Raw genomic sequence first — 14,224 nt, forward strand, 5'->3', positions numbered from 1 at the left:
CTGTCAAGCAGGAAGCCAGATGCATAGAATAAGCCAGGCCCCCCAACCAGGACAACCCTCAGACATTGCCACAACAAATACAAAACTGCTGTACACAATACCAAAGCCACCCATTATTTCCAAGAACTCCAAACCACCATCAATTGTACTCAGAAACTATTCAAAATCATCATGTGCCCCTCTAAATAACTATTCACACCTTCCACACCCATCCACTGCAGTATGAAGCTCTCTCCTGAACTACTTTAACTCCAAAATACACAATATTAGGATAACCCTCCCCAAGCTCTCCCACTCACCCCCCCACTCCCATAAATTCAATTACTATGGTTCTATAGCTCGTCAAAATCATGAAATGCTTTGTAACTATCCAAATGCAACAACACGTCACCACAAACAACCTACTCAACACCTTCCAATATGGCTTTCAGCCTGGACACAGCACAGAGACTGCTACTTTATACAACCTCATTGACCTCAACAGCATCACAGACAAAGGACACACAGTACTGTTCATACTCCTTGACCTCTCTGACAGCCTTTGACACTATTGACCACACCATTCTAGTAGACATCCTAGTACACAGGATGAATCTTTCTGGCACCGTACTCAACTGGTTCACTTCTTTCTGTCAAGCATGGCATCCAACAAGGCTCCTCCCTAGCTGCACTCCTCTTCAACAAATATGTTGAATCCCTTGGACAGACCCTTAACAAACACAATGTACATATCCACCAATGCGCAGATGACACAAATATACTTCCAAATGTCATCCCCTTCACAACTCCACTCCCTTAAAACCTGCCTCGCCACCATCACCAACTGGATGGCCACCCACATCCTCAAACTCAACCCTTCCAAAACAGAATACCTCCTTATCTGCCCATCAAGGCAATAACTCACCCTCACCCCGTGGATCGAAGAATGTGCTACTGACAGCCCACACATATCCCTCTCCACACCTATTATTTCCCTTGGTTCACCATCAACCATAACCTTTCCTTCACATATAGTCGCTCTCACCAAAACATGCAATCTAGAATAACACCTCCTACACAAAATCAGACATATTCTTCCTCATGATGACTTCTGCACCGCAGTCCAAGCTCTAGTTCTCTCTAAGCTGGACTTTGGAAATGGTCTCCTCACTGGACTCCCCAACTACACCCTTGCCTCCCTGCAAGCCATACAAAACACAGCAGCCAAAATCATCCTCCACCTAACCAAACATGTGCATATCAAACCCACTCTTCCCCAGCTCTAATGGCTCCCCATTTCCCAAAGATTGTGTCAGTCAGTCAAATTCTTTTTATTCGGCTTACAACATTTGCAAAAGGCACATACACTATAAAAGAAACATGATCTAGACAGTTCTACAAATACCTTATTAACTACGTACCAAACATGTGCAACAATGTAAAAAAAAAATAAGCAGTTCTCCAGGCAAGACATTTCCTAAAATCAGATTAAAATTGTCTTTATAATTGTTTAAAATAATATTTCACATATTCACAGAAATCAGAGACAAAGCTGCAATCATCAAAAGGACAAAATAAACATGTTCTCAGAAAGAGTTCTAATATAACATACAAAATGCACATGCAGGCACTGTCTCCTTAAATCAATCAACAATTTACAAATCAACAAAAAATGGGGTACATCTTCTATAACCCAAATACAGCAGTAACAGTTCCCATATTTAAATAGCCAAGAGATACAACCCCTTAGGGGCAAAATATGAAGTCGTACCATTGTGATAATTCGCCTCTGTTAAAGGAGAATTGCCTTCAAAGGACTCTGCATTGCATTCAAAGCCATCAACCTCAAAACTCCATCGTTCCTTCTCGACAAACTCAAACCCATAACCCACACAAACACCAGACAAACAGGCCAACACCTTCTACATATTCCACTCTGCAAACTCACATACACACAAAAACAAGAATTTACACGCTGGACACCCAGGAAATGGAACACCCTACCTCTCCACATACTCACTGTATCCTTCATCACCGATTTCAGAAAGAGCCTCAAAACATAGTTGTTTTCCCACACATAAGCCTGCCCTCCTCTGATACTATCATTTGTCTGTCCTAATCTTCTTATCCTTTCCTGAAAAAATGTTGTAACTTCTTTTTTCAACTCCCACCCTTTCAATATTTGAACCAAGTAAGGCGCTCCAAGACCCTCTCGGGTAAATAAATGACATACAATGTTTTATTGGCATTTAGATGCAAAGCCAAATTCATGTGGGGTATTACATAGCTAGAATGGCATTTTGGTGTAGCCAGTCTAGCCGTTGCTTACTGTGGCATGATTTCTTTTTTTCTGGGCCTAAATGACAAATCAAGCATGATATGTGTTAGTACTTGGCTAGACTGATGTTTTGGTGAGCCTTTCTAGCCCTTCCTTACTGTGGCAATGCATGCTTTACTGGGCATCTTGATAAAGCAATCATAAGTGGTATTACATTGCTATACTGGCATTTTGGTGTAGCCAGCCTAGCTATTTCTCACTGTGGCATGGCTTTTTTTTTTTTTTTACTGTGCAACTATGATAAAGTGTTATTATGTGTCTAGAATGGCCTATATTGTAAACACTATGGATATGTTTTCTAATTGTGCCGTGGCACTTTTAATGGCCATCCCAAAAGCTGTATGTTCTTACATAGGGGTACTGACTTATAGTGACAGAGACAGCTTTGCCGTTTTTATTTTACCATCTTTACTGGCATTATGCCTATAGCGAACATGAGGATATTCTTATGTGTGAATGCTGCCATATATTGGTGGAGCCAACATGGAAATGTATGGGCACAGCAAGCATGTCATTTCTTTTTCTACTGGCATATATTGCGGGGAAAGGCATGAAAATGTATTGGGAAATGTTCCTGTGCACTTTTGGTGACTTCCATCTATTGGATTTTTTCATTACTTACCCTAAAATACTGATTGCAAACTGTTGTTCCATGTACTCAGTTTTTCACAGAAAGTCTGGTGCATCATGAACCATTTGAACCCATCATTGACAAAAGTGTCTTGGGTGGTGGGAAAAGCTACCACTGTTGGCTGGTATATTTGGGGCCAAGCATCCCCCGCTTCTTTCTACACTAAATGAAACATGTAAACTTTGATTTAAAAAAAACATACTTTCATCCTTCACCTGGAGGAATGTGCCCATGTGGTGGCCAAGCCGGGTTGTAGTGTGGCATGGCCCGTGCTTTGTTAAGGCGCTTGTGAGGAGGGCTCAAATGTTTTTCTATGCCACTATTCTGAATACTTTTAATAAATCATTGGAGGCAGGCCTCCTCTTGTGGGACAGTTTTGTGCAGTTTCAACGAATGGCACCAAAGTTATAAGCATCTGAAAAAGTGTCCACTTTATGCATAACTACAACGTCAATATTGTCGCCTGTGTAACGCAGACGTACACAAACAGCATTTTAAATAGTTAACAATTTGAAGTATTGTCAATGTTGCAAAATGTCAAAGACTCAGTAGTTATTGTGCATGCGTCTTGCTCACCGACGTAGGAAGTACAACAAATTATACGAGAGCATACGGGAATTCATGGTCTGGCTATCAAAAAACAACAGGGAATGTTTGGTACATTGACAAGTAAAAACTGTTATGGCAGGTGGTTGTGAAGCATGTTTACAGAAGGATACATTACAAGGTGAACCCAACGAGCAAATTATGTTTTTGTAGTTTTGACAGAAACGCATATTACTTTTTACTTTAATTACAGAAGTGGCTTGCCCCGCTCAGGTGTGTCTGGGTTGTGGGCTCAGGGGATGAAGAATTACAGTAGTCGATTTAGGAAAAAATATGTTGATGGGCAAAACGGTAATGCAATGCTTCTCTTGATGTGTAATACCCCAGCCCTGTTGTGGTTTGCAGAAATCTCCATGCAGGCAGAAACACGACATGGTGACTCGCAGGTAAGCCCGGGGCTGTTTTTCTCTGGGAGCGGATAGAGTTATGCATTCAGAATTGAACGCGGTTGCTTAATGTTGCCGGTGTAATAACTTGCAGCAATTAATGTGCTGGCAAGCCGTATTTTCCAGTTGCAAAATGAACCCATTTGTTAACGAACACCGGTAAAACTTCAAAGTTTATTATTCCGGATTCTTTAATTTTCGTGGGTTTTCCTCAGGCTTAGGGATGATTATAAATACCTGAACACCCGGAGATGAAAATGGATATTTAGAATGATATCTGCTTACAGGGAAAAATGGCAGAAGGGAATGGAGCTATGCTAGACAAACATTGGTTTCAAAAGGCACGCCTTGGCCATACATAATTGTAAGATAATATGAGACGTGTTACCTTTTTCACTTTCTTAGGAATTAAAGACGTTTAGTAATTCACTTTAATTCGCAAATGGACCAGGGTCCAGATTACAGAAACGTTGCACCGGTGCAAGTGCAAAGTTTGCACGGTATTAGCACTGGGGCAACGATTACCCTATTTTAAATAAAAAAATATATTAAAAAAAACACCAGGACACATTGAAAAACCATTGTACCTCAACAAGTGCAGTTTGGCATATTAAAAGCACCAGTGTTAAAATTGCCCTAGTGCAAAAAAGATTCATTTTTGAAGTATTTTTGCATCAGTGGAAAGTTTGCCCTAGTGCTAATACCTTTTAAAGCGGTCGCAACACACTACACCAACTGAAGGGTGGACATGGAATTTTCCAATCCGGGAGACATTTTTGACGGATCCCAGATCTGGGAAATTCCACCACAATGGCACCACTGGTCACACCTGTTGAAACTTTGCAGACAATTGCACAACTCTTGGAATGAGAATTGATTTTGAGGTAACTGTGCCAGAAAGTATATAAACAGTCTCTGTAAGAGAACATATGCAACTTAAATCCTGCAGTGATTAGCACACGTAACAAATACTCTGCCTTCCTCTGCGTATAGGGGGCAGTAAGAGCAAGGGCAAGTCTACAGCCACCTGTAAATATTACATCATAGCTGGCCATGGTGACTTATCTCACTTCTTCACTTTACAGGGCACATAGATGCACTGGCGTGTGAGCATTCTAATGCTTGTCAGACATTACACAGTCCTCTCTTGTCCCAGTCAGTGTTGCTACAATGTTATTGGACATGGTTATCAGTGTTCTTTTGGAGTACCTAGGTCAGTGTGTTTGGTGGGGATACTGCCCAATCTCTAATTTTCACTGCCACCCTCTTCCAAAGCATCTGTTATTATTTCACATTCAGCTATCACCCACTCCCTACACCACCCAGCCATTGACGAGGCTCAGAACGGGTGCTCTACCACACAGTAAAGCACCTGCTCCAAGCCTCCTCATTGCTGGAGGCCACCATCTTCCCTTGTCGGGTAATGAGGTAAGTGCTCACTCAAGACCTTCTTCCCCATAGACCCTCCCCTTTTCCACACCTTTTGACTCCTCTTAACCCCTGCCCCCCAATTATCTTCCGTTTCCATGTTCCTCGGTGGTGCCAGGAACAGTAGTATTCCCGGCGCATCCCGATGTGCGACTTGCAGCCATGTAAAGAGAGAAGGGACTACGTAATCCCTTTTCTCCAATTTCATGATGGCCATCTTCTTTTTGGTAAAAGATGCATCAACTTTAAAAAAAATACTATTAGTAGCCTGTTACAACATGCCGGGGTACTAATAGAAATAGTACCCAAGCAGGGATGGTCATGTGCGGTCCTGGTAATGACCTGGGGCTTTCATTAAAAAGCCTTGATTTTCTTGGGCTTGTAAGTGCTGCCCCAGACAATTCCTGGCCTGGTAATACTCCCCCTGCTCGGGCAATATTGCTTAAGTGGGCACTGCAGAAATTAGATTATTGAGGTCGTAGAAGTACATCATGATAGCTCTAACATGGTGCATAGCAGCACACTGGAGGGATTTCGAAAGAAAGAAAATTAGGTCAATTGGATGACAGATTGAGGAAAGAGATGGTTGAAGTGAAGATTTTCTGTACTTTGGGAGAAATGAGGCATGCTTACACGAGCATCAACATTAAACACAAGAGAAAGAAGATTTGAAACGGTAGACAATGCAAAGGACGAAGTTGGAAAACACTAAGCCGGAGACTTAGATTTCCCATTAAGAGTCTGAAAGAAAAGAATGAAGGGGAGTAATGAGGGATGTGTGATTTGTCAGAGATTGTGGAGAAGTAGGAAAACATGAAGGGCAATATTTGATCATGTTTTAGATACAGTAAGAAACAATGTTTGAGGCAGAAAGTTGAGATTTCAAAGTGGGCTCAGAGGCACAAGGTTCCTTGAATGTGCCAGATGGTGTTTGCCTATTGTAAAAAGGGGAAGAGGGTGAGGGAGTAGGAGGTAAAAAGAGTCTGATAAAAAGTTGATAAATACATAAATCAGGTTGATTAAATTATGTGTGACTTTTGATGGCAGGATGAACGGTCATATTCCCATATATCTCTCTTCCTCCCTTTCTCTCCCCCAACATCACCATCAACATGATCTTGCCCTAACATTTGCCCACATTCTTAATTCTAACATGACTCCAATTGGCTTTGACTACTGTTGGGATGTGTAGGATTGATCTTGAAAATAGCAATTGATAGTTGCTGTTTAGCATTTGTAATTTTTCTAGATTAAATATATATGTATACAAGTAAAATGTTGGGTTTTGTGGCTGGGTTTTTTTCTTGGTGAAGGGTTGTTCCTTATACAATTTCACACTGTTTCACCAATCGTCACCAGATGTTGCATGGTTACCTGTTAGCACCCTCCGGACTATACTGGCTACAGGACATTTGGGAATCCCACCACATTCCCCTGATGTCATCAAAAGTCATAAGTTGATTGTGTGTTTATGGCTTGGCATAGCATTGTTCCTTATACAATTCCAGTCTGTTTCACCAATCAGCACTAAATTGTGCATAGTAACCCGTTAGAACCCTCTGGACATTACATGGCAATTGGACACCTGGCCCCAACACCCAGATTTCAGCAAAACTCTAAATTTGTTTGTGGGTTTGTGGTTTGGCAAAGCATTGTTCCTTATACAACTACACACTGTTTCACCAATACCAATATGCATGACACTTTGCATAGTTACCTGTTAGGACCCTCCTATCCAGGGAATGCCCGACTGAACAAGATAGTTTGAGTCCACTAACTCTTGAAGAAAACACTGCCCACAACACTATTGATCCTGTGAGCCCTTATCCAGTACGACTCAAGTACTATGGGTATCCAACGTGCCGACATGGAGAAATTTACAGTCCACGGCATAGAGGGAGTATATTTAAGTGCCGTGATCAAGGGGGGTCAGATGTGCCATAGTATATCTCCATGGGGTACCCAAATTGGCAGTGAACAGGCTAGAACAAAGGGATTCCCTTTCAAATAAATGGCTACACTGGCTACGCACCATCAGAGGTTATGCTTTTTTGTCAAAGGGAAGACATGGCGGGCTGTTGCAGAGGGCCCAGTGAGGACAAGAACCCCTATAACAATGTAAAACTGGAATTTTGGAACTGGTGAGTGGCCAACTGTGTCCTGGGAAGAAGAGGGTTGGGTGGTAAAACGGCCAAGAGTGGGATCTCAATTAACCTGCATCTACCTGGAACTACTCCACTTTCAGCTCTCCTAACTGGTGCAAATCTAACTCCTCTGGGGATGTGGCTCAGTGGGGTCTAATGTGGCTGGTCAAGACAGTCTGTGGTATCTTGATTTGGGCTACAACTGTAAATTACGGGACTACCCAATCAGTTGGTTTCTTGACACTTTTTTTCTTATACTCTTGTTAATCCCCTTTTTCTCTTGATATGTTGTATTATGTTTATTAAGTTTAATATTGTGATAGGATGAACTTTGTTGGCCTGACAACCAAATAACACTATTTGATGATGGTTAGGAACCTCCAGACATTACTGGCTACATGACATTTGGACACCTCACACCTTTCCCTGGATTTCAGTACCTTCACACATGAAACGGTTGCCTGAAATCGGCAAACATCAATGTGGTCATAGAAGGACTGGTCCTCTGCCCTAGAATGTACGCTTTCTGAGACATCTGCACCGCAATGCACCACTCGGCTGAAATGTTCGTGCCTAGTATTTGCTTGGTACTCAACTGAAACCTATGTCTGCTTAATGTACTTGCAACTGACCGCCTTATGATGTAACTAAGTAATCGCATGTTCCAAAGTCATATTCTTGCCTACTTACACCTCCTTGAAAAAGCGCCTCAATGCCCGTGGGCTGTAGTGCGCTATACAAATGTAAAAAATAAAAATAAAATAAAACAAACTACACCACACCAGGGTGAGGCAACAGGTGGCGAGAGAGAACAGTAGGTCCCAGTATACAGCGGCACACCAACTCTCGCCTCCCCCCAACTTCTGCTCTGGGGTATATCAGCCAGCCACACACGCCCATTCTCACTGCAGTTTACTTCAGAGTGCAAAGCACATCAAGTGATAAGCAAACAGGAAAAGCAACATAAAGGATAATTGATTTTCAACAACTGGTGAGAGTGTTGTCATGTCTGTCCACAGAACCGTTCACAGAACAGATGCTTTTTGCTAATAAATATATAAAATAAACAAAAAAACTGCAGAAAGGAAAGTGAGAAGAGGTCATAGGGAGACTATGGGCCTTATTACGAGGTAGGAGGTAGCCATGGTGCTATTAGCAGCATGGCTACCCCCTTACCGCATTCTGGGTCCGGGTTCTCGGAATAGGGACTTACCGGGTCATTCCAACCTTGGAGGACCTGGCAAGCCCCCATTCTGAGAACCATTCCCCATTCCCATTCAAGCCCCGATAGGCCTCAATGGGAATGGGGATGGAGCTAATAACAGGCCCGCTAATAGCGGGCCCGTTATAAGCTCCCTGGTCCCTTAGCGGCTCTCGCTAAGGGTGCCTGGTTAAACCAGGCGCCCATAGGGGGACCTGCTAAGGGACCTCGTAATGCGGCGGTAAGGGGTTAATGGCAACGGCACCCTTACCGTTGCCGTTAACCCCTTACTGCCGATCTCTTAATTAGGCCCAATGACTTTTTCCAGTGTCTCTTGGCTTTGCAGGGCATATTATGGTAGGATTTAAAAAGGTGTTAGTTAAGGTTGAGGTGGTTTATTTGAGGGAATGGAAGGTAAGGGGATGTATATACCACCCAGAGATGATGCAATGGCTGATTACAGTGAAATAGAAAAATAAAGTGAGTAAAGAAGTCACAAATGAACAGGTCTCAGAAGAGAGCAGGGCTCACATTGAGGGTACACGCGGGTGGACGGAGTCCCCCCACTTTTTTTACAGAGTCCCCCCACTTTGAGGACACATTAATATGCTTTTTTAGGACTTGACCCCTGAAAGAGTGTGATATATATTTAAGATAGGGTACGTTGTATATGTATTACACACACAAAATGATCACGAGCACTATATCAGATAGACCATCTCTCTCATTAGAGCAGTACTCCTCAGTACACAGTCATTTTTCTTTAGAAACATATTAAAGCTTTTATTCCAAAACAAATCTCTAAAACTGTTTTTTTTTTAATACTACATACAGACAAAGATACAATAACTGATAGTTACATAGACAATGTTCTCACACATAATGAGAATACATCAAAAAACACAGAATCTGTATATTCACATGAACAGCAACACCTGATTTCATCTGGTTAAACATTCTTGGAACCATTTGTGTCTCCAATTACCCTTTACATTTAATTCTAGGGATCTATACCAATTCTTTTTACTACATAAACAAAATTACCCAAAACATCAACATGAATCTTTTTTCCTCACAAAACAGTCAACACCCCAGTGTTGCGGCCAATGTCAGCCAAATAACACACCGGATGAAAACAGCCTTAATCAGGACTAATGATTGTATAACACGCCCCCAACATGGATTGATTGTGCAATAGAATATCTGCATTGAAAAAACAGACAAAATGGCTCAGTTTAGACTGGTCTATCTGAACTCACAATAATCTGCAACCAATGCCATGAACATCATTTAAATTAGCCTATCAATCACACTAACATACCTAGATTCTGGTATGCACCAGCTATACTTCTGCGCCCAAAATTCATTTCCGAATACCTATAATCGACATACCAGAGGATGGTAATTCACTCCTTAATGCCAAAGATTACATGTCTTTGCCTAAATTACCACATTTCATTCATAATGCTCATCCCCCAAATAAAGGTGCTCCATTCTATTTTTCTAGGAAACTCCCATGTGCCTGTCTCCCTTCAATGGCAAGAGGACATAAATGCCTCATAAGTGGTCAGGTTCATCCTGTTTCACCTGACACCATCTATATGTAAAATATACAAAACAACACCAGTATCACCTTAGTGCTGTACACCGCATGCAGATAAACGCCAATTCTGGCACACACTCTGCATGAACAATCTGTTGTTAGTCCCCTCATTTGCACGTGTCTTACACCCCCCCTCACCCCGTATTGATTTTAAGAGGACATAAATGCCTCAATGTGGACTGGTTTATCCTATTTCACATAACATCATGGGCCTCATTACACGGTATGCGGTAACCATGGGGCTATTAGCGCCATGGTTGCCGCCAGTATTTTACTGTGTCCGCCTTGGTGGATGGCGGAATTACCGCCCTACTCCAAGGTGAGTGGGGGCAGTAATTCCCCATTCACCAAGGCACTTCCCCATTCCCATTTTTGCCCCCATAGGGCTCAATGGGAATGGGGAAGGAGCTATTTACGGTACCGCAATTAGCACCAAGGTCCTTTTGCGGGCCCGTTCCTTAACGGCTGCTTAAACCAGCCGTTGAGGTCGGGTTCGGCAAAGGGACCTCGTAGTAAGGCGGAAAGGGTTTACCGGTACCGGTGCCCTTACCGGTACCGGTAAACCCTTACCGTATACCGTGTAATGAGGCCCCATGTCTTTAAAAATACATGAAAATAACACTAGTGGTTTATAAATGTTGATTGTACCCATGCAAATGAACGCTGAGACTAGCATCATTGTGCATAAACCAAAAGGCTACTCTTCCCCTTCTTATCGCGTGCCATCAATATATTCTAAGGTAATGTTACACCTCTGCTTTTCACTGCAATAAATTAAAAAAATGTCTAGATGTCTTAAACACAATTTTTTTTAAAATGTCTGTAATTGTTTATCTATACATATTCAGACCTACTTTAGGTAAATAGTCTGGCTGAAATTCGGCCGTTGGGAGTGTGCAGGGGATGGGAGTAACCGCATCTTGGGAACTTCTTTGCTTGTTTATTGTTTGTATGTTTGTTTATATTGTGCCGGAGCCCATGGGCATCAAGGTGCAACATATAATCCAACAAAAGTAATTCACAATCTCGACAAACAATAGCATCTTGAGACTTTTTCTAAAAGTGGTGCTGTTTTCTTCCATGCACATTTCGGTGGGAAGCTTATTCCAGATCAACCCTGCCTGGGCTGTGAAAGAGCGTCTATTGCCTCTGACTCGTTTGCATCTAGGTTGGGTCAGAATCATTGAGTCGTTTGGACCGGGTAACTCTTAGATGTTTCTCAAAAGGTCAGGTGCTCCTTCAGGTGTTCTGGTGATATGATATGATATGATATGATATTTTATTTGTATCGCGCTCATACACAGGTGTTTTCTGAGCCTGACTAGGAAAGGGAGGGGAACAGGGGAGAAACAACACAACAAAACAATGATCTTACTAGGCCCAGTGACATTGAGAACACGCAAGTGAATGGGGAAGGGAAAAGGGGAAAAGTGCATGGAAGGGGGAGAGTGGAAAGTAAGGACCCCGTGGAGAGCAGATAAATAATAATAAATAAAATAAATAGAAAATGGAGGCAATAAACAGTGGTAGTGCAGCCAGCAAGTGGCAAGTGCTGTGTTTAAGGCAGCAGATTGGGTAAGTCTGATAAGTGCAGAAACAGAAGGAACAAACAAGGGGGGGCTGTATGGGTACAGATACAATCCTCAGTGCAAGGGGTGGCCAGGAGGCAGTGCAGGGGGGTGGCAGGGTCACTGGCATAACAGGGGCCCCAGCGGTGCGGGGGGGGCTCCGCCAGCACATGCCCTGGAAGGGGGCCACACTTGAAAAAAAAAATATATATATATATATTTTTTCTCAACAAAAAAATATAAGTTTCGTTTTGAATTAACTCTGAATTAATAAAGAAATAATTTCTGCAACAGAAATAATTTCTTTATGAAGGCAGAGTGACTACAAAAAGAAACTTTCTTTTTGAAGGTTGAGGGCTTCCCCCAACCCATGACATGGAAGACCCTAGGCTAGAGGGCTGCATGTCATGGGGTGGTGGGGAGCCCTATGACTTCAAAAATAAATAGTTTATTGCCTGTGTGAGTGTATGGTGAAAGGGTGCACACAAATGTATGGGTCGCTGGGTGTGCGTGTGTGCGTGTACGGTGAAAGGGTGCACACTTAAATGTATGGATGGGTGCCTGGGTGTGCATGTATGGTGAAAGAGTGCACACTTAAATGTATGGACGGCTGGGTGTGTATATGGTGAATGGTGTGTGTGCTTGTGCACAGTGGCACAACAAAACCTGCATTTTGGGGGGCTAACCCTTCAAATGTTTTTGGAGAGACGCTAACTTTACGGATGGTGGGGAGGGGCAAACTTATTTGTGTGGGGGCATCCAACTTCTTTACGCGTTTTAATGAGACTAGTCTAGTGCAGCTTCAATGTTACAAGCAGTTAACTCTCTCCTTTAAGTCTCCTATTCCCTCTCTACCCTATCAATCACTCCCCTGGCACGCAAGTACTAGACCCACATCACAATTTCAATTGCCTAAAAAATGTGGCATTTGAATGCAGGTACAAACTGTGAAATGCTTTACGTTGGTAATTGCTTGGCCCTTATTAACAGTAAAACCCAGGTACCGTTTAGCATCTGTGTCCCGTTCTGTCCGGCAACTGCTCTAAAGGTCAGCCAGGTTGAGTCAACACAGCCCAAAATGTCAGGGGGTGGGGGAGTGCTGAAGCCCAGTCAACTGTATGATGTTGTGCCACTACTTGTGTTTAATGCCTTGATTACTCATAGCCCTATTCTTCCTTGTCCCAGAACTTATGTATAAGGCAGTACTTGTGTACTCTGCCTCCTAAACAAGTACTGGGATGAGGTAGAGGTACATGGAGGTAATGCCTGACTTAGCTACCTGTAATCTTCATTACTCCTAGTCCCACTCCTCCTCATCCCAGTACTTACCTATGAGGCAGGGAGCCTCATACGTAAGCTCTGGGACAAGGAAGAGGGACATGGAGGAAATTCTTGGCCAATGAGCTGATTTAGGAGGTTGGGGTGGGGGGTGGGAGGGAGAAGGGATGTGTGGGGGGGCGGGATTGTGCAATAAATCATAATGGTTGTCCATGTCCAGGCTAAGCAGGCATGATATGTGGTATTAGTGGCTAGAGAGGCATTTTGGTGCAGCCAGTCTAGTCATTCCTCAGTTTGGTATGACTTTCCTTTAACTGGGAATTTCTGATAAAGCAGTCCTGCTAAGTGTAATTACCTGGCTAGATTGGCATTTGGGTCCTGCCAGTCTAGCCATTTCTTACTGCGGCATTGTATATTTTTCTGGGCCTTTGTGATAAAATGATATGATGAAAGTCATTTATAACGCACCTGTACACAAGTGTTTCGATGCGTGACAAGACGAGGGAGGGAAGATAGAGGGAGGACAAGACAAACAATCTCACTAGGCCTTGTGCAATTGTGAGAACGAGAGGTGCAAGAGGAAAGGGAAGGGGGAAGTGCAAAGGAGAGGGGAGGGGAAAACAGGGCTGCGATGCTCTGAGTAAGTGCAACCAGGGCAGCGCAGCTATGGGTAGTGCAAGGAGAACAAGGGGCTGCAGGGTTACAGTTACAGCCCCTAAGTGCATGATAGGCATGAAGACAGTGTAAGGGGGACTGATCAAGAAAGAGCCTGGACTAATACAGACTCTGAGGGTACGCAAGCAACTGGACAGAAAAGCAGCAGGCAGGTAGGTCAGCAGGGGAGGAAGAGAGAGAAAGCAGAGGAGAAAAGGAAAGTTTTGAGCTGCTTCCGAAACTTCAGATGGTCTGGCTCAAGTTTGAAGGGGCAAGGAGGCCATTCCAGAGGGAGGCACCAGTAGAGGAGAGAGATCCACCCCCCACTATCTGCCTGGAGAAGCATCTAACCCTTAGAGAGTTGGAGGTAGCTGAGCAAAGGGCTCGAGAAGGAAGGTATTTTGTAAA

The sequence above is a fragment of the Ambystoma mexicanum genome, chromosome 5p, assembly GCF_040938575.1.
Source record: "Ambystoma mexicanum isolate Mex_15411 chromosome 5p, UKY_AmexF1_1, whole genome shotgun sequence".
Classification (NCBI taxonomy): Eukaryota; Metazoa; Chordata; class Amphibia; order Caudata; family Ambystomatidae; genus Ambystoma; species Ambystoma mexicanum.